At 36.5% G+C, this 25,607-nt stretch overlaps 1 protein-coding gene and 1 pseudogene across 2 annotated transcripts in view; one reads left to right on the forward strand and one right to left on the reverse strand.

Annotated features, from left to right (window-relative positions):
- NELL1 (neural EGFL like 1) overlaps positions 1-25,607 on the reverse strand; it is a 1,050,155-nt gene that overhangs the window by 385,453 nt on the left and 639,095 nt on the right. The window lies entirely within an intron of this gene.
- Positions 20,826-21,465, forward strand: LOC108177587 (ADP-ribosylation factor-like protein 5A pseudogene; annotated as a pseudogene).

The raw sequence follows: 25,607 nt of genomic DNA on the forward strand, positions 1-25,607 counted from the left end.
ACCCCTTCCAGAGTATCTATCATTTCAGATCATTACCATTCCCTCTACTCCCTTCCTTGTCAGATAAAGGTGAAAGAATGTGCTTCTGGAGGCAACTCAATGAACATTTAACGGCTATGGGGCTAGCTCAGTGGCTTTCAGATGTCCCTGCGCTCCACTCAACCACCTTGTAACCCCCATTGGCCATCTCAGCACAGCTGGACTCTTCTAGAAATGGCTGTGAAATGTACTGTGAAAAGAAAGAATGGCAGAACTTTCAGCTTGTTGGTCTTTTCATCAATGATCACCAGCATATATGCCACTTCCACAGTCCAGGAGTTAGCAATAAAGATAAGATGGGCAGAGACTGTTGCCCAGCACAGAGAAATTTCCAGGCATTTCAATAGACTCCATCCCTCTTTGGCATGCACATGCTTTCCTGCTGTTTGGTTTCAAAGTTTCCTCTTCCCTCACTCCCTTTCTGGAATGAAAAGTCCTTTCTTCCTAGAAACTGAGCAAATACTACTTTAATATTACTTACTCATGAAAATTTACACACATGTTTGCTAGCATTGAATTTTTTTTAAAGAAGTCATCTATTAATTCATTCTGATGGTGCAATTTCCATAATGTAATTTCTTTGGTAGAAAGGAAATGGATTTTTTTCCATCATAACATTTTCTTCAGGTACCATTATGGATGTTCCATTTAGTCTTTCCATTAGTCTTATATTTAACGCATGCTGACTGTACAAAGATATATTTATTATTTTCATTGCTAATGCTAAGAAAGGAAATTCTCATTGTAGATTTGTGACCTATATTTTTAGGCAATTTTGATAGTTGAATGACCAGGCAGAGAAAGTATAATTCCATATGCAAACTATGCTCTTTCTGGTAATTGATCCACATTATCCTACAACATTACTGTCTGTCTGCTTTCCACTACAACTCCCTTTAAAAAATATTTAATTTTGTTTCTCTCCCTAATTTCTATTCACCTTCAGTTGTCAGCTTAAAAACATCTTACTCAATCCTTCCCATATCTCTATCCCGAAACTAAGACAGAAGCTGAGCTCTCCCCACTAAGTTCCCATTGAACTCTGGCATTCTCAGAGTATATTCACACTTCATTGTAATGGACTCTATTTGCTTGTCTAAACCAAAACAAAATTTTAATCCCTTCTTTTGCAGATTATTTTATTTTTTCCCTCACCACTAAATTTTTACTTTTAAACATTTTTTTTTTAAACACCCAATAGAGTGACTAACAGGATGACCACATGTTCTATTCCAGATGGTCTGATATGGAACTGGTATATGCCTATTTTTAACACAGAAATAATTATTACCTCTGTCTTTCACTCTCAAAAGTGTGACAAGTTGAATGACCTATTTCATGAGCTTAACTCTCATCAATACATTGAAAGAAAAATATATTCTGATTTTAAAGAATCTGCACTTGAATATGAGATCTTTAATTGTTGTCTGCACTTCAGCAAGTTCCTTACCATCTTTATTAACCATTTCATCATCTATAAAACAGGGTTGATGTAATCCCATTTTTAAACTTTGGCCCTGATTGCCTGAGCTTCTGGAGTCTTTTCCAAGACGTCTTTACCCATACTAATGTCTTGAAGAGTTTCCCCAATGTTATTTAGTAATTTGATGTTATCAGGATATAGATGTAGGTCTTTGATTTATTTTGAGTGGATCTTTGTGTAAGGTGAAAGGTATTAGTCTAGTTTCATACTTTTGCATGCAGAGATCCAGTTTCCTCAGAATAATTTGTTAAAGAGACTGTCCTTGCTCCAGGGATTGATTTTTGCTCCTCTGTCAAAGGTAAGTTGGTTGTAGATGCATGGATTGATTTCTAGAGTTTCTATTCTGTTCCATTGGCCCACAAGTCTGTTCGTTCGTTCTTTCTTTCTTTCTTTCTTTCTTTCTTTCTTTCTTTCTTTCTTTCTTTTTCTTTCTTTCTTTCTTTCTTTCTTTCTTTCTTTCTTTCTTTCTTTCTTTCTTTCTTTCTTTCCTTCCTTCCTTCCTTCCTTCCTTCCTTCCTTCCTTCCTTCCTTCCTTCCTTCTTTCTTTCTTTCTTTCTTTCTTTCTTTCTTTCTTTCTTTCCTTTTGACAGGCAGAGTAGACAGTGAGAGAGAGACAGAGAGAAAGGTCTTCCTTTATTGTTGGTTCACCCTCCAATGGCCGCCACGGCCAGAGCCAGGAGCCAGGTGCTTCTCCTGGCCTCCCATGGGGTGCAGGGCCCAAGCACTTGGGCCATCCTCCACTGCACTCCCAGGCCACAGCAGAGAGCTGGCCTGGAAGAGGGGCAACCAGGACAGAATCCGGCGCCCCGACCAGAACTACAACTGGTGTGCCGGTGCCGCAAGGCGGAGGATTAGCCTATTGAGCCACGGTGCCACCCCACAAGTCTGTTTTTTTGCCAGTACCAGGTTGTATTGATTATAACTGCCCTATATATGTCTTGAAATCAAGTATTGTGATGTCTGCAGCTTTGTTTTTGTTATATAAGATTTCTTTACCTATTTAGGGTCTCTTGTGTTTCCATATGAATTTCAGCATCATTTTTTCTAGATTTATGAAGAATGTTGTTGGTATTTTGACTGGGATCACATTGAATCTCTAAGTTGCTTTTGGTAATATGATGATGTTGATTCTTCCAATCCATGAACATGGATGATTTTTTAATTTTTAATGTTTTACTCTATTTCTTTCTTCAGTGTTTCGTAATTTTCTTTGTAGAGATCTTTGACATCCTTGGTTAAATTTATTTCAGGGTATTTAATTCTTTTTGGAGCTATTGTGAATGGAATTGATCTTAAAAGTTCTTAGCAATGACATTGTGTTTACAAAGGCTTTTGATTTTTCTCTGTTGATTATATACCCTAAACTTTACAAAACTCTTTAATGAGTTCCAATAGTCTCTCAGTGGAGTCTTTGAGAAATATACATACATACATACATACACACACACACACACACACACATATATATATACACATATAAATAAGTGTGTATATATATATATGTAAAATCATGTCATCTTCAAATAACAATAGTTTGATTTCCTCCTTTCTAATTTGTATACCTTTGGTTTCTTTTTCATGCCTAATTGCTCTGGATAAAACTTCCAGGACAACATTAAATAGCAATGGTGAGAGTGGGTATCCTTATCTGGTTTGCATCTTAATAATAATGTTCCACCTAAATGTCTGATAAAAGACACTTATATTTAGACTTTTTCTAATAAAAAATTGAGGAACAAAAAGGAAATAAGAATAGCCTAAGAACATAGTGCGGCTTAGTGGCTGGATTAGAACCAAAAACTAGCCCTCATGGTTTGCAATCCAGGATCTTCCTAATCAGAGTGCCAAGAGTAGGCTAAAGTCTGACAAGTTACTGATCTCAGCCCAGAAAGGTCATCTTCAACCATGAGTTGCCTCATCTATGTATCCAACAAATATCATTTCCAAGTGTATCATGACATAGTTAGGGTTAGGAGTCACTGTCATTATTGTTTATTCCCAATATTTATAAGCTGCAATGGCAATGGATAGAATATGTTGCTCAAGATAATGAAATTTATAGAATGATCTTTATTAGATTCACTGCTTTAATCTTACATGAAGGAAAACTTTTTGGAGTCTGTGTTCTAATTCCTATTAACCAGGCAAAATATTACAAGTTTCTCTGGCTATTTGAGTGATTGGGCTATGTAGGTCTTCAAATCCAACTGGATGCCAATATATAATCAAAACATAACCAGTCTAAAGAAGAGGGAAATATTTTAACTCCAAGGGACATAAGCAATGATGAGTCAGTAGGTTTTGAGAACAGTATGATCAATGTCATACTATCTTCAACTGATATATTTTATAACGTTGAACTGAAAGGCTCTAGAATATAGTGCAGAGAAACATGATTACAAAACTCCACACATGAATTCCCATAATAAAAATCTTTTTAGTGAATAAGCAAATTCCTCATTGATTTGTTCAGATTTATAATAATTTGGCCATGCCTGGGGAAAAAATCTGTAAGTTTTCAGTCAAATCTGCTAATTATTTTTTCAACAGAAATAGTGACTTTCAACATTGTATCATCCTGACTACAGATAAGCCAAGCAGAATTGCTCTGGCTCTGGACATGTATTTGATGGATGGATTGGAGAGCAGTCAGTCTGTAAATAACTGGGACAATTATGTCTACTACAAAATTGGAGTTATTTCCTCCATATTCCTTAAGTAAGAATGCAAACTAGGAAAATTTGAAAGATACTGCCTTTGATCATACAGTGTGTGCCAGAGTTGGGATTTGATTCTAAGCATGTCAGATTTAAAAGCCCTTGTATTTACAAGGTTTAGAGCTTCCTCTTGCTAATTCAATTTCTATAATATTATTACAAATTCCAAATTATCTACATCTACAATAATGAGATTACATTTTCTATAAATTAAGTATTCAAATGTGATCTGGGTAAGTGATGTGCGTAAGCATATCTGAACATTATCTATCCACAAATCACTGTTTCCCTCAAGAATGCAGTGGCTCTCTTCTGTCTAATAGCTGTGACAAGAAGCTTAACAGAGTATGTCACTACTTAAAGTTGATAAGCATCAACTGGTGAGCAGGTCATCATGAAAAACATTTTGTCTGCTCTCTAATTAAATGTTTTTAATATGCAATTGATCTTGAAATTCAACAAAAGTAAACGTATAGGCTTGTTTTCTTTTTCCTTCCAATCCCTCTTATCTTAGTATAATTTGAGCTTTGATGAATGCTACTCATTTCTATTCAATATCTGATTTTATGCAGACATTCCATCCTGAGACAGGAAATATTCTATGGTAGAAGAAATTAGATATTCATCTGTCTGCTAAATAAATGCTACACTATCGGATTCAACTGAAAGCCAAACCAGCCCTGTTCAACACAACAAAGAAAATAACAGAAAGCTTTGTTTCGAATTTAAGGATAAGCTGCTGCATCTCCAAAGATCTCTTCTGTGTCCTTAGGGGTGAAGATTACATAATTTTCCATATCATTTTATCATTAAACCTACTCTGAAGGTTTTAGAGCTGCCATGGTAGCCACTTGAGCACTTGGAATGTGCCTATTCTGAATTAAGATATGCCAACCTACTTATCTTTCTTAAGGTAGCTTCTAGAAAATGTGTGGTTCATGTTATATTTCAATTGGATAGAACTGTTAGAGAGACTTTTTTGCCTTCCAATGATTTAAGAGTATGTACATGTGTATGTGAATGTATTGTTTATTTTGTTAACTATAAAGAATGTCTTTTTCCAAAGTTAATTACACTTTTCTTCTACAAATATAATCTTCAAAGAGACAATGTAAGAATTGATACCCAGGTTCAGTTCCCTAATTATAAAACAAAACGCTTGCTGCCTAGATACCCATGATGACTTCTTAGCTTAAAGCCACTTAAGAGGCTGAATCCAGATCATCTTCAATGCCAACTAATCTCATCTAGATGCCTTGAGGGGTTATGAAGAATTCCACTTTCACCTATATGCACAGTTATTCAAGCATAGTATATATTTTGTAAAAGTTTGATATTCTACCCACTGGAAAATATGACTTCAATTATTTAATTATTCCTAACACAAAACAAAAAATACAGGTAAATTAGATATGAATAATTCACTTTTTGCCTCTTCCCTACCTAATACCTTTCAGAATATACCACATTAAAAGTATCACAAACAAATGCAAGAGAACCAAAACATGATTTCCCAGTTACAAGTTTTAAAATGGAAAATTCATTGATTTTTAGGAAAAATTATCACTAACCAAAGAAATGGAACAGTCATTTTAATCAATGAGAATCAGTTAAATAAGTAACAGAATTATGAACAGTCCAGGGTTCAGGCAGAATGTTCTTCAGCTAGGCCACTGCCAGTTCTACTCAAGAGTTACTTAATGAATTTGAGTTTTTCACTCAAATTCTTCACTTGAGCTCTTCACTCAAATGACCCATGAAACACTTTCTCAATTTTCCTTAAAACTAGCTAAAATCAGGAAAGCTTAGATTTTTAAAAAGTGAATTTCCTTTAATTTGACTGAAGCCAGACAAAAGCAGTGATGACATGATTGGGAAAAATAAGCTCACTGAATTGGAGAAGACTTTAGATACTCCCAGTCCTAATATCCAAGTTTACACATGATCTTCACAGTGCATCTGGCAGGATACTTTTCAGAAATACATACAAAGATTTGTTTTCTACCAATAAATAAGTAAATGCTTTTATTCACAAAAAATTATTCATAATATCATATAGCAGAACCTGCCCACATGCACCAATAGCTGTACCCTCTACTTCTTTCTAGGCACACAGGTATCTGGCCCAGTGTTGTGGCCATAAGGTAAGTGGAGGTTGCTGTGGCCTGCATGCCACTGGTATATTTTCTCAAGGAAACATTCACAGTCACCAATGACCCAGTATACCCTGGAGAGTTGTTGGGGGTCAGGGTGCGCATGTAGGTTCATGAAATGAAGGCACATTGCTCCCCTCCTCCTCACATAACTGCACCAGACTAAGCTTGCCAAGGTAAGCACTGACCCAATCTCTTTCAGGAAGGCAACTGGCTCTGGAAATAGGGTGCTTCTCTCCATGGAAAAAGGGGCTCACAAGACAGAGAGTTGATTCCCTACTTTCTGTGACTTTAGGAGTTCTGTGACTGTGCCATAGAGAATGTGGAGTAGCTGGGTCTTTAAACAATTGATACTGGCTTCAGGGGCTCAGATTCCTTGAGTGCTGGGCGTGTCATCACAGATGGTTCCATGCCAATAATAAGGAGTACATGGATCCTTTGCATATGCCTCAGCAGATGGGGTGTGCAGGCACCATGGGCTCACTCTGGGCCACCGATACATCTTGGCAGAGAGAGGCTGGGGCTATGAACATGTCAGCCAGCGTGATCTTACTCTTTCCACTACTGACAATAGTGGAGATCTACCATGCCCAACTTGACTGTCACTCTGGACTCTACCCCACCCTTGAGCACTGGCCCCAGCCCCCACCCAGCATAAAACGTCTGGATATCTGCTGGAGGAATGGACAACCCACAAAGCCATAGAGGCATGTTTCAATGAGAAAAAAGCCCTCAAAGAGAAGCCAACAAATGTTTCCACATTTGTGGAAAGATAAATGTAGAAATATAAGAAACATGAACAAGGAAGATAATGTGATTCCCAAAAGGAACATACCAACATTTCAATATTTTAAAGACAAAAGATTGATGAAATGTCTGAAAAGGAATTCAAGGGAATGATCATAAGATTACTCAGAAACACAAAGAAGCAAATGTGTGAGTTAAAAAATCCGTACATGACATGAATGAGAAATTCTGCCAGGATAAAGAGATATTAAAGAAAAATCAATTTGAAATATTAAAAATGAAGAATTCAATATGATAAATTAAAAACACAGCACAAAGCCTTTACAACAGACTTGGTGAGGAAGAAGAAAGAAAATTCAAAATAAAATCTCAATCAGACAAAAAAAGAAGAAAAAATTAGAAATACTGAAAAAAGTGTTGGATATTTTTGGGACATCACAAATGACCAAATATACATGTCTTAGGAGATCCTGAAGATATAGGAAGACAAAATGGCTTAGATGACTTATTCAATGAAATAATGATAGAAAATTTCCCTAGTTTGAAGTTATGGATTTCTAAATACAGGATGCACATAGGACTCTTAATAGCCATGATCATAAAAGAGCTTCACCATAACACACTATAGTCAAACTTTCAAAATTAAAACATAAGAAAAGAGCCTAAAATGTGCAAGATGTGCAACAGGGAAACACCAGATTACCTTCAAAATAACTCCAATTAGATTGGAAGAAAATTTTTATCAGAAACCTTATAGGCTAGGAAACAATGGAGAGAAATATTCCCAGTCTTAAAAGAAAGAAAAAACTTGTCAACTAAAGATACTGTACCCAGTGAATATCTCAATGACAAAAAAGGGGAAATAAAAAACTAAAAAACACAGAAATTGAAAGAATTTGTTATCACCCAGCCAGCCTTACAAATGATACTTAAGGATTCTAATCACTATCCTGAAACAATGTGAAGGCAAACAACCTCCTAGTAAATGTACAAAGGAAATACAAAACAAGCAATAGGAATATTTATGAGAAAATGGCAGGACCAGTCACTATTCATCCATAGTAACCTTGAAGATAAATGGGCTAAATTATCCAATTGAAAGATCCAAACTAGCTGAATGGGTTCAAAAACAGACTCATTTATATGGAGCCTACAAGCAACACATCATACTAACAAAAATAAATAAAATTTAAATGTTAAAAGACAGAAACAGATATTCAAAGTAAATGGAAATCAAAAACAAGCAGGAGTCCCATCCTAAGATCCCATAAAATATACTTTAAGATGAAAACTCTTAAAAGAAACAAAGGGCATTATGTAATTATTAAGGGATCAGTTTAACAGAAGATATGACTATAATAAATGTATATGCAGCCCATGCTAGGACACCCAGGTATTTAACAAAAATATTTATGTATCTCAAGGTAGACATAAACTCCAATTCAATAAAAGAAGGGGACTCAAACATTCTACTTTTATCAATGGATAGTTCAAGCAGCAAAAATTTTGAACATAGAAACAATAGAGCAAAACTACACTACTGACCAAATGGATCTAATTGATATCTACAAAACGTTTCACCCCACAGCTGCAGAATACACATTTCTTTTCATCAGTGCATGGAAGTTTCTCTAAGACAGACCATATGGTAAGCCATCAACCTAGTCTCAACAAATTCAATATATTGAAATAATTCCATCCATCTTTCCTGTACACAATGAAATGAAACTAGAAATTAACAACTTAAGAAACTCCATAAAATATGCACACATATAGAGACTGAACAACATGCTCCTAAATGAACAGTGGGATAATGGAAGAAATCAAAAGGAAAATAAAAAAATTCATAGAACTGAATGAACATGATAACACAACATACCAAATTTATGGAATATAGGAAAGTTAAGAGAAAGTTTATAGCATCATAAATAAGAGTGTCAATTGTTAAATCAACAATGGGTGTCACTGTGCACTTACTCCCCATGTAGGATCTCTGTTCTTAATGTTTTGTACTATGTGACTTAACGGTAAAACTAGTATTCAAACAGTATTTTATACTTTGTGTGTCTGTGTGTGTGCAATCTGTTGAAATCTTTATTTAGTATATACCAAGTTGATCTTCTGTATATAAATATAATTAAAAATGAATCTTAATGAAGAATGGGATAGGAGAGGGATTAGTAGATGGGATAGTTTGTGGGTGGGAGGGTGGTTATGGGGAAAAAACCACTATAATCCAAAAGTTGTACTTTCAAAAGTTTAAAAAATAAAATAAAATAAAAAAGAGAAAGTTTATAGCAATTAGTGCCTACAGCAAGAAATTGGAAAGATAGCAAATAAATGATATAATGATGCATTTCAAATATCTAAAAAAACAGGAAAAGTAGGAAGAAATAATAAAAGAGAAGAAAAACACAAAATCAAAATTCAAAAAAACTATAAAATTCAGTGAAATGAAGAGTTGTTTTTTGAAAAAAATTAAGCAAAATGATAAACCACTGTCTCCGCCAACCAAAGTAAAATGGGAAAAGACCCAAATTAATAAAATCAAACACGAAAAAGGTGATATTGTAGTGGATACCAGGGAAATGAAAAGATTCATCAGGAATTAGTATAAACAGATATATGCCAACAACTTGGAAAAATTCAGAGGAAATGGATAGATTTCTGGATATAACCAATTTACCAAAATTGAGTCACAAAGACATAAAAAGCAAAATAGACCAATAATCAAGACAAATATTCAATCAGTATAAAAGACCCTCCTGTCAAAGAAATGTCCAGGATCAGATGGCTTCACTGTTGTATTCAACCAACTTTTAAAGAAGAACAATAAAACAAATTCTTAAACTATTTGAAAACAGTTTACAGGCAGGGAATTCTCCCAAACTCCTTCTATGAAATCATAATAACTTCAATTCCAAAAACAGAAAAAGATGCTGCAAGACAGAGAAGAAAATCTCTGATGAACATAGATGCAAAAATCCTCAACAAAATACTATCTAATTGAACTTAATTATGCATTAAAAATCATCCACCCTGACCAAGTGTGAATTATCCCTTTTTGCAGGGATGGTTCAACACATACAAATCAATAAGCATGATACATCACATTAACACATTGAAGAAAGAAAACAATATGATTATCTTGATAGATTGAGAATATATTTGAAAAAATACAACATTTTTTCATGATAAAAACTTTAATCAAATTGGGTAGAGAAAGAACATATCTCAAAACAATCAAGACTATATAAAACAAAACCACATATTGAATGGGGAAAAGCTAGGAGCATTTCCACTAAGGTCCAGAATCAGATAAGGATGACCCCTCTTAACATTACTATGCAATATATTTTTAGAAGTTTTAAACAGAGCCATTAGATAAGAAAAATAAATCAACATGATACAAACATAAAAGGAGAAAGCCAAATTATATCTCTTTGAGATGCCATGATTTTATACAGATGGGAACCCAAAGACTCCAGCAAGAATCTATAGGAACTCATAAGAAAGTTTGGCAAAGTTGCAGTATATAAACTCAACATTTAAAATCAATAGCATTTCTATACAAAATTTCTATATAAAAAACAATGCTATGGCTGAGAATGAACTTGTAACATCAGTTGCATTTCACAATAGCTATAAAAAATCTAAATACTTTAGGATAAATTTAACCAAGGATGTTATAGATCTCTACAATGAAATTATAAAACCTTAAGGAAAGAAATATAAGAGAACTCCAAGAATGAAAAAAAAAAGCTATGCTCAAGTATTGGAAGAATAAATATCACCAAAATATTCATACTAACTAAAGAAGTTTCAGATTCAACATGATCCAAATTAAAACACCAAAGATATTCTTCTGAAATCTTAAAAATGACCCTACAATACATATGCAATCACAAGAGAACCCATATAGCTTAAGCTTTACTAAACACTAAAAATAAACCTTGAAGCATCAAAATATCAGATTTCAAGACATACTACATGCAGGTAAAATCAAACAGTTTGGTACTGGCACAAGAATAGTGATGTGGACCAATGGAACAGATTAGAGGACCAAGAAATTAAACCATGCATCCGCAATCAACTAATCTTTGATATATGAACTAAAATTGCTTCCTGGAAAACGGACAGTATCTTCAAGAAATGATGTTAGAAGAACTGAATCTCTGCATGCAGAAATATGAAATAAGACCTCTACCTCATATGGATCTAGGATCTAAACTATAGACCTGAAAATATTAAATTACTAGAGGAAAATATAGGAGAAACACTGCAAAACATTGGCATAGACAAGCACTTCTTCAATAAGACCCCAGAAGCACAAGTAACAAAAGCAAAAATAGACAAATGAGATTACATCAAGCTAAGATGCTTCTGCACCAGCAAAGGAAACACTTTACAAAGTAAACAGGCAAATGACAGAATGGGAGAAAAATATTTGCAAACTATGCAACTGATAAAGGATTGATGTCTAGAATATATAAGAGCTCAAGAAACTGAACAATAAAAAAATCCAGTTAAGAAATGGGTTCTGGGTACGAACAGGAATATTTTGATGCGTGAAATACAAATATCCAATAGACACATAAAAAGATGCTCACTAGCCATCAGGGAAATGAAAATAAAAAACACGATGAGGTTTCACCTAACACAGTTAGAATGTCTATCATCCAAAAACCAAAATAATAACAAATACTGGCTAGGATTTGGAGAAAAAAGCAACTTTATACACTGTTGGAGGGAATGTAAACTAATACCATCATTATGGAAGACAGTATGGAGATTTCTCAGAAATCTGAAAATTTATTCACCATATGACCAACGTATTCCACTCCTGGGAGTTTACCCAGAGGGTGTGAAATCAGCATGTGAAAGAGTTTTCTGCACCCCTATGTTTATAGCAGCTCAATTCATAATAGCTAAGATATGGAATCAATCTGGATGTCCATCAACAGATGACTGGATAACAAAAATGGTATATATATATATATATATATATATAACATTATATATATATAACATTATATATATATTACATATATATTATGTCTTTGAAAACAAAATGGATGAAATTGGAGAGCATTAATGATCAGTGAAATAAGCCAATCCCAATAAGACAATATATTTTTTCTATGATATCTGGTACCTAATATACAGAGTACAAAAAATATATATAAGTGAAATTGACATCTTGAGATCTGATTATTGCTTATGGCCCTTTTCAATACTCCTGAGGAACAATGGTCTTTCTACTTTCTACTTGTTGAATTCTTTATTTAGTGGAGGAGAAAGCTTTTGATTACAAAGTAATCTGAAAGTATGTTATCCTAAAAATTCACAGAAAAATAAGAAAGGAAGGAGGGAGGTTGAAAAGTATCTTTATGTTCTTAAAATTGTATATATGAAATACATGAAATCAGTTCTCTGTATATAAATAAATACATCTAAAAAAGAAAATTATGTCTACTAATGAATGAGTAATTAAGTAGCAAGTGGTCATTGTGTGGGTTCATTGTCACAATACAAGGGATAACCCCTATGTCTAGAAAAAGATTACACAATCAGTGTAAATGAGACTAGGCAAAGACAATAGAAATAGACATTAAATTCAATGTTGCTAAGTCAGAAAATGGTTATATTTGAAGAACTGAGTTTTGAAAAATTATCTACAGAGCTGAGAGAACTCGGGCCTTGAAAATATGTAACTTTATTCCCAATGCATACAGAGTAGAATGCTCAGAGCTGAAATGAAGAAAGACATGCTGTGTTTGGGATAGAATGAGCCAGAAACATATCAGGCAACTGCAAACCAAAACACATCCTATTTATCAATCCTAGTCAAGCATTCCACCAATATCTTACTGGGCAATTATTAGAGTTAGCACTACTCTCAGATTATGTTGACACTTGCATGTTATTTATCCTTGTTAGCCTTAATAAAGACCTGAGTCAATAAAAGTCCCTTAGATACTATTAAGAATTGTCTGAACCAGACTCGGCAACAGCACTTGGCTTAAGCTCCTGATCACTTAGCTATAATAGCACAGTAACCATTAAAAGGTAATGAATCTATTTAATATAAACTTGCTTTAAAATATGTCTAAACCAGGTACTATACTTCTTTGGTTCTCAATAAGATAAACATTGTTTGCAGATAACTAAGCTAGTATAGTTGGCTGCATCCTACAATAGCACTAGCTGTTAAACACTTCAATATTTTGAAATTAACTGCTGCACAAAATAGATCATACTCCAGCAGATCGCTTACTGATTGAATATGGCATCTTCTAATAATGTTGCCCAAAGATTGTCTCCTGATGCATCGAGAATTGTTTCTTAGGAAAGAAAGACTGTCTTATCCTGATTGTTCCACAGAAAGTCAATGTTTAGTAGCCTGTTTTAAAATAAAATTGACCGATATATATTTATATGGCTCTGCTAATCTCATGAGTCATTTCAGAAGTGACAATTACAGACAACAAAAATTTATGTATCTCACCACCTCAAAAGTACTCAAAAGAATAAGCACTTGCCTAAGCGTCAGATTTCTATTCCCACTGAGATTCAGGCTAGTTAACGTGTTTCCCTTTAAGCCCTTAGGGATGCAGTTATTGTCTACTGGGCTGCAAACTTTAAAAGGTAAGCACTGACTTCAGAAGTGATAGAAGTGCTTAAAGTGCATCCAAGACAATTTTTTGCCCACTAGAAATATACTTGATGGAATGGAATATTAAAGGCTAGGGTATGATTACATCAAGGTATACCTTGTACAGCCAAAACAACACAGCCAAAATATTATACCTTGTCCCTTAGATATACACCTAAGTACCTTTCCCTTTTCCTTAATCTAGTTAATGTACTATTGTAGGCTTCAAGACTGTAATACAGCTTCTGTGTCTGCCTGCAGCTCTTTATCAAATAGCTGATAAACATATATGTCTCTCAATAACTTAGACGATACAATCAATTTATTCTCTAGACTCAGACACATTTTTCAAAGGAAGCATCATTGAAACTGTAAGTACAATAACTTCTCTGGGCCTGAAAACTCTTCTTTCTCTTATAATTAAATGAGTAGTATGAATTATCTTTCTTCATTAGGACAAACACATCCACATCTAAATTTAATGCCATTGCTTATTGGCAAACATTCATATGAAAGTGAATGTGCAATACAATTTGAAGTTATTTTAATATTGCTTATTATTACTGCCAATCTACTTTTACCAAAAAAGATAGTTTTTATAAAATAGAGAGCACTATGGGAAATTGAGTCATGGAGAGGAAAGAAAGAAAGCCCTCATCACTTATCTTCTCCAGGCCTCAGTAGGGAAAATTAAAATGATCGTTTTTGTATTTCTTTGTTTCTCTAAGTAATAACTTTTTTGCTCATAAAGTAGAGTGTCTAATTGACAAGTTGGATGAAAACTGGTTCATGTACACCAGAGACCATGGTATACCATGGCTCCAGGATGGCACAATTAATCACTTCTCTGGGGCTCCCGCATTCAGATATAGTTGAGATCTCAGAAACTTCCATATCTGTGTCTTCAGTGTATCAAACATTTAACTAGGTATCTGTGTGCCCTGTTCTAGCTTCACCCCCTAAAACTGAGAGAGAACATGAAAGCCCTGAAGCAGGGTTTTATTCTCCCAGGGATCCCAAGATAAAGATACACCTGTGAATCCCACAGTGTCTCATATTTATTCTCTGCTGATTTGAACCTGTAGGTACAGAGTGGAAAGTGATAGCACTTCAAACCTCTAACAAGAAGAGATACAGTAATATTACATTTTTATGGAACAAAGTAACTCAGAGTTCATCTATGGTTGACTTAAATAACTCCCAGAGAATCTTACTCTTTGCTGTTTCAAGCCACATAACTAAATAATACTCTGAGTAATGTCTCATGAACGTTTCCAATTGGTCACTGTGGAGCCAGGACACAGAGGAAAGAAAATATCCTACTCAACAGCACACACCACATGTGGGTATATTGGTGTCTGTGGCAATACTTCAGATCATGAAGGACAGAGTCTTTAATTGTTTGTTTATTCCAGCTAATAAATAGCTGATCTTCATTATCCACAATGATTAGTTCCAGGACTCCATGTACACTAAAACACTTGGAGGTTCAACTATGTTACATAGAATGGCAGTCCTTTCTGTTTAAGTAGTCATCCCTAGATTACTTTTAACACCTAATGTAAGTATTAGGTAAATAGTCATTTTTGGGATAATGATGAAACATGCTATACATGTTTAGTATGGATACAACTTTTAAAAAATTATTTTTCCATCCATAGTTGAATGAGTCAGTGTGTACAAAACCCACAGATGCAAAGGGTTTACCATACTGAGATGCTCCAGCCCTGATGAAGAGTATAATAGGAGTATAGTGATATATATGAGGCAGATGTTCTAAAGGTATTCTTAATACCATCAATGCATCAAATAAGGGCAGCAAGGACTAATATATGATTAAATATGTATATATACATATTATGAAGTATTAAAAGAATTTCTGTAGCTTCTAAGGAAGACCTTATCTGTCTGGCAAGAACAGGATAGATAGTAAAGAGAATATCAGTAGATTTTTAATTGTGCTAATAATAATATTGATAATTGAAATATCTAGCTTTTAAAAATTTATTTATTGGAAATTCAAAGTTACAGAGAGAGAGGGAGAGACAAGGAGATTGTCCATTTGCTGGTTCACTCCCCACATGCCTGCAATTGCTGGAGAGTCAAGGGTTCATTTAGTTCTCACCATAGGTTTCAGGGGCCCAAACATTTGGGCCATCTTCTGTTGCCCTCCCATGGGCATTATCAGGGAGCCAGATTGGAATTGGAGCAGCCAGGCCTTGAACTGCCCATATAGGATGCCTGCATTTCAGGCTGCAGCTTAACCCACTGCACTACAATCTTGGCCCCCTAAGTACTAATATCTATTGAGCAACTTCTATGTTCAGGTAATCTACTAATTAGTATACATATATTATCTCAAATTCTTACAATCACATGAAGTAAGTTCCTTTAGTGTCTTCTTTTCCAAAGAAGCTGTTTAGAAAAACAAACATGTCTGATGATGTGTATGCTTTTATAGTTACTTTTCATAAGTAAAGAAAACTGAAGCTTAGAGAAATTCAGTTACTTGTCCAAGCTTATATTACTACTGAATACAAGTACCAGAATTTAAATTCATGCACTTAATGGCTCCCTCCAAGCCCATATATTTAAAGGCTATTTTCAGGATCTTCTTGTTTAGGCAATGTTTACAACATTCTTCTCACTTTCCCATCCTGGTTGACTTAGGACTTCTGCTGCCTACTCAGATAGAGGCTCTATTTTCCTTTACAATTTGAATGTCAGTGACAGAAGGGGAGTGACGAGTTCTTGCTTACCCATTATCATTTGCAGACTAGATACCTTCCCTCCATCAAAGCCCTGAGCCCTTTTGAAGGTTCTCTGACACCTGACTCCCAGGCAGAATAAATATAATGCTAGATCACAACAGACCTTTGAAAGAGGGTCAAAGAGTCCACAATGGTACATTTGGCCAATATATCATCAAAAATCAGCTCACGGACTTTTCAGAAATTTGTATTATGTGAACTTCCCATCTGTGCTCTACAGGTCATATAGTAAAACTTTGTTTACATTAGCCTTTCTTCAAAGGGCTAACTATGAGCAAAAATGCTTTTCCCAAGTAGTTGACATGCCTTCTTTTATTTAATAATGTACTTAGTATCTTTTCAAGTTTCCTTTGTTGCCTTCACTGCCAAGTGCATTCAAGTTGTTTGAAGTTTAAATCTATCTTTATATCAGGGATGCTGAATAAGTGAATGAGTCTATGAGGGGCCAAGCAAGGAGATTTTAAAATAGATGCTATGCAAAAGGGATTCCACACTTGAGCTGCTTATTTCTCTCAAATTAGACTAAGGGATTTGATCACTTCTGGTGTAACTATATTCGGTATCCATAAGACATTCAGTGTCTGTAGGAATTAAATATAAAATAGAATAAATGAATTTTGTACATACAACAGAGAGTACCTTTGGAAGAAAGCCGGCACACTGATAATTTTCCAAAACATTAAAGTAGTATGTAAGCATTTTTTAAAGACTTATTTATTTGAAAGTGAGAGGGGTCGGCGCCGTGGCTCACTTGGCTAATCCTTCACCTGTGGAGCCAGCATCCCATATGGGCGCTGGTTCTAGTCCTGATTGCTCCTCTTCCAGTCCAGCTATCTGCTGTGGCCCAGGAGGGCAGTGGAGGGTGGCCCAAGTGCTTGGGCCCCTGCACCCGCATGGGAGACCGGAAGGAAGCACCTGGCTCCTGGCTTCAGATCGGTGCAGTGCCGGCCGTAGTGGCCATTTGGGGAGTGAAACGGAAGGAAGACCTTTATCTCTGTCTTTCTCTCTCACTGTCTACAACTCTATCTGTCAAATAAATAAAAAAAAAAAAAAGTGAGAGTTACAGAGAGAGAGAGAGAGTTCATTCTCCAGATGGCCGCAATGGCCAAGGCTGGGCCAGGCCAAAGCCACAAGCCACAAGCTTCTTCCAAGTCTCTCACATAGGTAGCAGGGGCCCAAACACATGGGACATCCTCTGCTTCTCCTCCCAGACCATTAGCAGGGAGCTGGATTAGAAGTGCACCAGCCACATGTATGGGATGCTGATATTGCAGGCAGTGGCTTCACCACCTATGCTACAACACCAGTCCCAGTACATAAACATTTACTTTACAATTTTAATTTTTCATTGATTATCAGAATGAGGGTATAGATTAAATATTAGTTAATACATCATGCTACTAGAGCAGAGGTGAAGTGAACTGTGATGTAAACTGACCAATTCTAATTTTGCATTACTGTATATTTACTGAACACCCACGATGCACAAGATCTTATGTCAGCAGCACAGGCTAATATATAAACAGATATATTTAACAAGATATAATACATCAGATGCTGTAAAGAGAATTTAGAGGAGGAGCTGTTTATTATGACTTAGAAGATCAAGGGAGGGGCTGGCGCTGTGGTGCAGCAGGTTAACGCCCTGGCCTGAAGCACTGGCATCCCATATGGGTGCTGGTTCTAACCCGGTTGCTCCACTTCCTATCCGGCTCTCTGCTATGGCCTGGGGAAGTAGTAGAAGATGGCCCAAGTCCTTGGGCCCCTGCACCCGCGTGGGAAACTAGAAAGAAGCTCCTGACTTCGGATGGGCGCAGCTCCAGCCATTGCAGCCAGTTGGGGAGTAAACCAGCAGATGGAAGACCTCTTTCTTTCTCTCTGCCTCTCCTCTTTCTGTGTAACTCTGACTTTCAAATAAATAAATATATCTTTAAAAATAAACAGTAGCAAGTATAACACAAATCTTATAAAAAAGATCAAGGGAAAATACTAGTTGTGTTGTACTGTGAAGGATAACTAGGATTTCAACTAAAGACAAGAGGATGAGAGAAAGTACTACAGGATAATAAAGCATCTCAAAGACATGGAAGGGGACACAAAGTTACGGGCGCTCTCCGCTTTGAGGGAATTAGTCCGTGCTCATGTGTGACTGATTAGGTAATGCAGAGAGATGATATCATAAGAGACATGGCTGAGATATCCAGATGGGACCAGATGCCACAGGGCTTTGCATGCCTTGCTGAAGATTTTATTTTATTTTATTTTGACAGGCAGAGTGGACAGTGAGAGAGAGAGACAGAGAGAAAGGTCTCCCTTTGCCGTTGGTTCACCCTCCAATGGCCGCCGTGGCTGGTGCGCTGCGGCCGGCGCACCGCGCTGATCCGAAGGCAGGAGCCAGGTACTTATCCTGGTCTCCCATGGGGTGCAGGGCCCAAGTACTCAGGCCATCCTCCACTGCACTCCCTGGCCACAGCAGAGAGCTGGCCTGGAAGAGGGGCAACCAGGACAGAATCCAGCGCCCCGACCGGGACTAGAACCTGGTGTGCCAGCGCCGCAAGGTGGAGGATTAGCCTAGTGAGCCGCGGTGCCGGCCTAGATTTTATTTCTTCAACAGAAAACAGTTTTGTGGTAGAATAATTGTATGATATTTTTTCAATTATTATGTAATTTTTAGTTCACTCATTTATTTTCCATGTATTTAAAATGAAGAAAGAACGGGTAATGGGAGAGACTGAAAAAGACTGACCTCCCTTCCACTTGTTCATTTCCCAAATGCCAGCAACATCCAGGGTTGGGCCAGACCAGGAGCCGAGGGTCCCAAGTACGTGAGCCATCATCTGTGGCTTTTCAGGGTGCACAGTAGCAGGAAACAGGAAAAGGAAGTACAACCAAGACTGGAACCTTGGCACTCTGATATGAAGTATAGACATTCCAAGCAGTATTTTACCTGTTGCACTAAATGTCTGCCCATTTTTTCATATGGTTGTGTATCTCACTCCTCAGGTCTATATACTTTGATTCATGGTGTTATGGCTCTGCAACTGTTGACAAACTTGTCACTTTATGTCATAATTTGTATCCCTGAGTCAAGAGCACTTTGTGATAACCAGATGAATTTAACTGACAGCAATTTTCTGTTACCTGCATTAACATCTATTCTGTCTTTATGCTTATGATCCATGGTCAGATCATTTAATAATCCTAAACAATTGAATGTCACATTTCTTACACTAATCTAATCTATTCCATTTATTTCACTATGACTCTGAAGAGAATGCTAAGCATAACCAAGCAGATAACATCATTCTCTATAGGGGACAATTTTTAAGAGCCTCTCACATCGGAAGGATGGTCCACATTTGCTGCAACAGGATTCTTCCTATTGACTGAGTCTGACTCTGAGCCACTTCTAATCTACCTGCTCTCTGAATCTATAAGTCAATCAAATATGGCATATGGTTTCAAATGCTTTCTTGAACTGCTATGAAGTTGTCCAATCATAAGAGGTGGGCACTTAGAAATACACTCACAATCCTTATCTGTTTATCAATATGAATTTCTCTTTACAAATGGGCCTGGCTCTAATTGGGTCAACCCTTCCTATACTGTCCATCAATCCTACTATCACCATCTCTGACATTTTGTCTTTTTCTAAAGGCAAAATTTTAGGTTAATCCCTTCCTGAATTCTTCCCCATTACATTATCCATGTTTCAAAACTATGTCCAGAGTGTTTTAAGTATTTTTGCCACAGGTTTCCTATTTTCCATACCGTTGGTTTCAAAGCCCCATTCCATCTTCTATGATTCACAGACCAGTAATTTATTAATTTTGTGATCTTTGGTGATCCTCTGCTATAGCAACTAACCTTTCTATTTCCTTCCCCAACTCCCTTACTCTAATCTTACCTGTGAGCCTCTGAAAACATCTTTGCATGTGAAAAATGCCTATTTTAGAGCCGCTGGAGAGGAGTTGGGGGAGGACGGTGGCCCGCGAGGCTGGCTCGTCGCAGACAACGCGGAGGCGATGTCCGCAAGCCAGGCGAGTGCCGGGGCCTCGCGCGCTACAGGACGGCCTGGGCTTCGGCCTCCCTCCGGTTCCCTGGAAGCGGGCCGGCGGCCAGCGCGGGAGCAGCAGAAGCAGAGGCGGAGGCTCCAGCGCGTCTCTCTGCCCCTACGCATGAGCCCGGGGAGGCCAGGCGGCCCGGGCGGCTGGAGGGGGTCCGCTGCCCGAGAATGAGAATTCTCTTCACCAGGGATATGGAGACTGTTCAATCACCAGGAGCACAAAGTTATAATTGTTGGGCTGGATAATGCTGGGAAAACTACCATCCTTTACCAGTTTTCTATGAATGAAGTTGTACACACATCCCCTACAATAGGAAGTAATGTAGAAGAGATAGTGATTAATAATACACGTTTCCTAATGTGGGATATTGGTGGCCAAGAATCTCTTCGTTCCTCCTGGAACACTTAATATACTAACACGGAGTTTGTAATAGTTGTTGTGGACAGTACAGACAGAGAGAGGATTTCTGTAACTAGAGAAGAACTCTATAAAATGTTAGCACATGAGGACTTAAGGAAAGCTGGATTGCTGATTTTTGCTAATAAACAAGATGTTAAAGAATGCATGACTGTAGCAGAAATCTCTCAGTTTGTGAAGCTGACTTCTATCAAAGATCACCAGTGGCATATCCAGGCCTGCTGTGCTGTTACTGGAGAGGGATTACGTCAAGGACTTGAATGGACGATATCCCGACTAAAGATTAGATGATCTCTATTGACCTCATCTTACAGACTTTGTGTAAACAGTGTGCTGGACTTTACCTGAAAGCTGCAAAATTTAATGGTTTAGATATATTTATAATAAACTGATTTAAACATTTTCTATAAGAAGAAAAATTCAGACGACTTGTTTGAAAACAAAGATGAAGTCTCACCTTCCAATATACTTTCTCATTATTCCTTCCAAAGTAAGTTATGAAAGCTGTGATTGACATTTTTCTCATAATGAATGCTCTCAGGACACTGTGTAGCCTGTGGTAAGTACAAAGGGAGAGGAATGCATTTTGAACTTCTAAGAGCTTTAGTATCAGTATAACCTCCCTTGTTGAATGTTGTTATTTTCTTGTTCCATTTAGTCAAACTACAAATAACAGATACTAGGTTTCCAATATTTTAAAATGTAACATTACTTATGAAAAGTATTTTGTGTATGTATTGTATATATACCTCAAGTCAAGTTAATGGCTTTGGTTTATGTGCTAAAGAAAAGCAAGTAACACAAAAATTAATAATATTCTTGGTTATAACCATAATGAGATGAGCACTGGCATTGGTGGTAAGTGCCATTTTGTATGTTTCCTCTTTGTTCTCTGTGTTGTACTAACCAGCCCCCAAATCATGGAGCTACTATTAAAACAAAAAAAGGAAAAGTCAAAAGCTTGATAACTGTGTACCTCTTTTTTTGCCCAATCCCACATATGAAAACATATAATCCAAAGAAGTGGAATATGTTATCAAATTCTTGCTTAAGGATTACTAATGGACAGAACTATACAATGAACAGTTACCAGATTATTCTTTTTGTTGGTCTAAATTGCTAACCAAATTATTCATGAATCAGTCAATCATAAATTGCGATTAAAAAAACTATCAAGTTTTTTCTTATTAGAGTTAATTGAGTACTGATAGGAAACAGGTCTATCCAGAGAAGTAATGCTCTATAAATATTATTAAATAATTCATTTATAGCTTTTTTAAGTATTAAATTATATTTGAAACCATTAAATGAATTTGAGAATTAAGAGTAAGGTATATTGGGCCGGCGCCACGGCTCACTAGGCTAATCCTCCGCCTTGCGGCGCCAGCACACCAGGTTCTAGTCCCGGTCGGGGCGCCGGATTCTGTCCCGGTTGCCCCTCTTCCAGGCCAGCTCTCTGCTGTGGCCAGGGAGTGCAGTGGAGGATGGCCCAAGTGCTTGGGCCCTGCACCCCATGGGAGACCAGGAGAAGCACCTGGCTCCTGCCATCGGATCAGCGCAGTGTGCCGGCCGCAGCGCCCCAGCCGCGGCAGCCATTGGAGGGTGAACCAATGGCAAAGGGAGACCTTTCTCTCTGTCTCTCTCTCTCTCACTGTCCACTCTGCCTGTCAAAGAAAAAAAAAAGAGTAAGGCATATTCAAGCAACAGCATTAATTAATTTGCAAATTCCTTATTTTAGGAATCAGAATAATTTGAGTTTGTTTTTGTAAGTTTTCTTGTATCTTCCACATAAATGCGTTATTTGACAATTATAAAATGTGATTGTTTTTGGAATGCTTTTATGAGTTTGGTTTAAAAATCGATTGACCTGATGTGGTGTTTGTACTAGGAAATAACTTGACCCGAAATACCTTCTGTGTTTGCTTAGGATATTTTGTTTGATATCTAAAAGTTGAGGTTTTTCTGTCTCAACTGTAAGCAAACATCCTAAATGTGTTAAAGCATATTCTCGGATACTCTATTTAAGTATCTTTCATGTCCTGAAAATCTGAAGATTAATCTGAACTGCCAGTTTTTAGATTTAGAATTTTCAAGGAAAAAGTAACTACTTTTAGAGCGATGTTTTCAATTTCATAAAGGTTTTGGTGAGGAATAATACTATGTACTATAAACATTGAGAAAACTTTGAAAGTTCTTTTCTACCAAATATGAAATATTCAATTTCTAATTCCAACTCAGATATGAAAGATCAGTATTTAACATTGGTTGTTTTGTGTTTTATAATATGTTCAAAATACAATTACAACATTTAGTATTTGTCAACATACTTTTACAAACGTACATCATCAATAAGCTTTGTTCATATGTTCTCGTATTTTCTTAAATAATTATGATGAGTTACTTGTAAATTAAAAATTCCCTTAAAAACCCAAATCGATTTATCAGAGATAAGTATTCTGCAAAGTAGCCATGCAAAGCCTTTTGTACTTTTCGTTTTTTTAATTCCAGTAGTTCCTTGATTGCTGCCACATCAATTCAGCACAGTACCAGCACATTCCTGTGTCATCAAGGTGTTGGCTAAAATTTATTCTTAATTGAATGTTTAAATCATGCCCTACATTTTTTTTTTTTGCATTTGGTTTAGTGTAACGAATTCTGAAATGACATCATGAGAATGCACAGAAGCTTCTACCACATTGTAAAAACATGATTTGGTTGCTTTCTACCCATCTGGGCTAAGTATTAAAAATGAGGTGGTGTCTATGTACTTGTTACATAAAACTGAAATTACAACTGGGAAAACAAGACTTCAATTCTTGGCTAAAGATGTCAGCATCATTTTCACAGTATTAACTTCCAGATAAGATAGAGAGCCTTATCAGTAGTTACATAGGCAATTTATGTATACTGTAAGTGGAATTAAAGGGCAGTACTTATGGATTTTTACTATGCTACTTGGGAGGTCAAGCAAATATCTCATTTATAGTCACTATGTTCAGCTTTGAACAGAAAGAAAGATTCATCTGTACATGTGGCTAGATTTAAATATCCTGTTTTGATATTAATTTTGAAATTCATGTAGCTTCTCTTGATATCTTGATAAAAGAAAATGTTTGCTATAAGCATTTAATTATATTTAATTTTGCCATAATCACATTTATGAAGTATACTCACAATTATGTTAAGGTTCTTGTTTGAACTTTTCAGTTCTCTTTCTCTCCCAGCACATCTTAGCCCTCATGATGGACAAAAAAAATAATAATGAAGGCAGGTGGCTTGAGGACAGTAGGAAGTGGGTATTCATTCTCTTATGTGACATTTTGCCTTAAGAAATAAAATGTGCTTTGGCAGTACTGGCTGGCATTTTCAGTGAAGGTAGTAATAGTGATTTTTAGAAGTGAAGCACGAAACAGAAGGAAGAAGAGTTTGTTTGCTGGCCTTTTGAGAACTGCCTGGTGGGTAGTTCAGTGAGTTTCAGTGCAGTACAGGGAACTTGAAGAAAGGCAGGAAGTTCTTGAGATGTTCTTTTCTTTTTCGTCTGAGTATATAATATTAATTAAGATGCCTAGAAATGGGACTGTGTATTGTCTCTTCTCTTACAGGCACTTTACATTTCTTGCTGTGACTACAGCAGCCACATACAGTACAGACAACCTCAAAATCTGTTTATCTTAGTGTAAATAGAAAAACTGTAGGCAACTTTTAGTTTTCTCTGCAGGCATTTTCAGGAATATAGTGGGCTCTCCTTTGTATATAGAGGACAGCAGTGCATCATAGATTATCTTAATGGGCTCGTCTTCTCTGAAATTGCCCACTGGTATCCTGACATCCATCCCTTTTTCAAAGCTGAGTGAAGAGAAGAGGATTCCTCACATGACTGAACTTTGAACCTTTCCACTCTGCAAATAGTATAGAACTTCTTGCTTCAGGGTCAGCTCTCCCATATCTCAGCTGTTCCTAGCTCTCTTGTATCTTCATTCACCATCAATGAAGATACATTATCTTGGTTCTGCAGATATTCTAAATATTACCTATAATCAATGTGCCCCAAACCACTAGTTTCTAAGTGGCTTCTCTAGTTTCTTGCTGTCCTCCCACAAGTGGCTTGATTAACTGATTTGGACCTTGCTGGTGATAAATCTTTGTCAGAGTTGAGTCCATCAGAACAGCGTACAGTGCACACAGCACATAGATGCCTGCAGTAAAATCCTTTAAGTTACACTGTATTTAACATTTTAATGCTTCATAATTTTAACTTCATATACTGAGTAGATTTGGAAAGATAAGACTCTGCCAGCTCCTTGAGTTATTAGTTAGACATGGAGGGCATGTTATATATGGATTAGCTTCCAGTTACTGAGGGTGATTATGCTTTGAAGAATACCAGTTCAGCCAGTTTGAGTTGGAAAAATATGCCAAACCAAACTCATATGTAGTGTTTTACCTAAAGATACTCTTCAAACCATGCCCACATTCCATTATTTTCCTCATCTTTACTTAAAAAAACAAAGATAAATGTTAGATATCTAAAAAAATTTCTAATGGAAAGCCTATCTTT

The sequence above is a fragment of the Oryctolagus cuniculus genome, chromosome 1, assembly GCF_051225735.1.
Source record: "Oryctolagus cuniculus isolate XC-2025 breed Fujian yellow rabbit chromosome 1, ASM5122573v1, whole genome shotgun sequence".
Lineage (NCBI taxonomy): Eukaryota > Metazoa > Chordata > Mammalia > Lagomorpha > Leporidae > Oryctolagus > Oryctolagus cuniculus.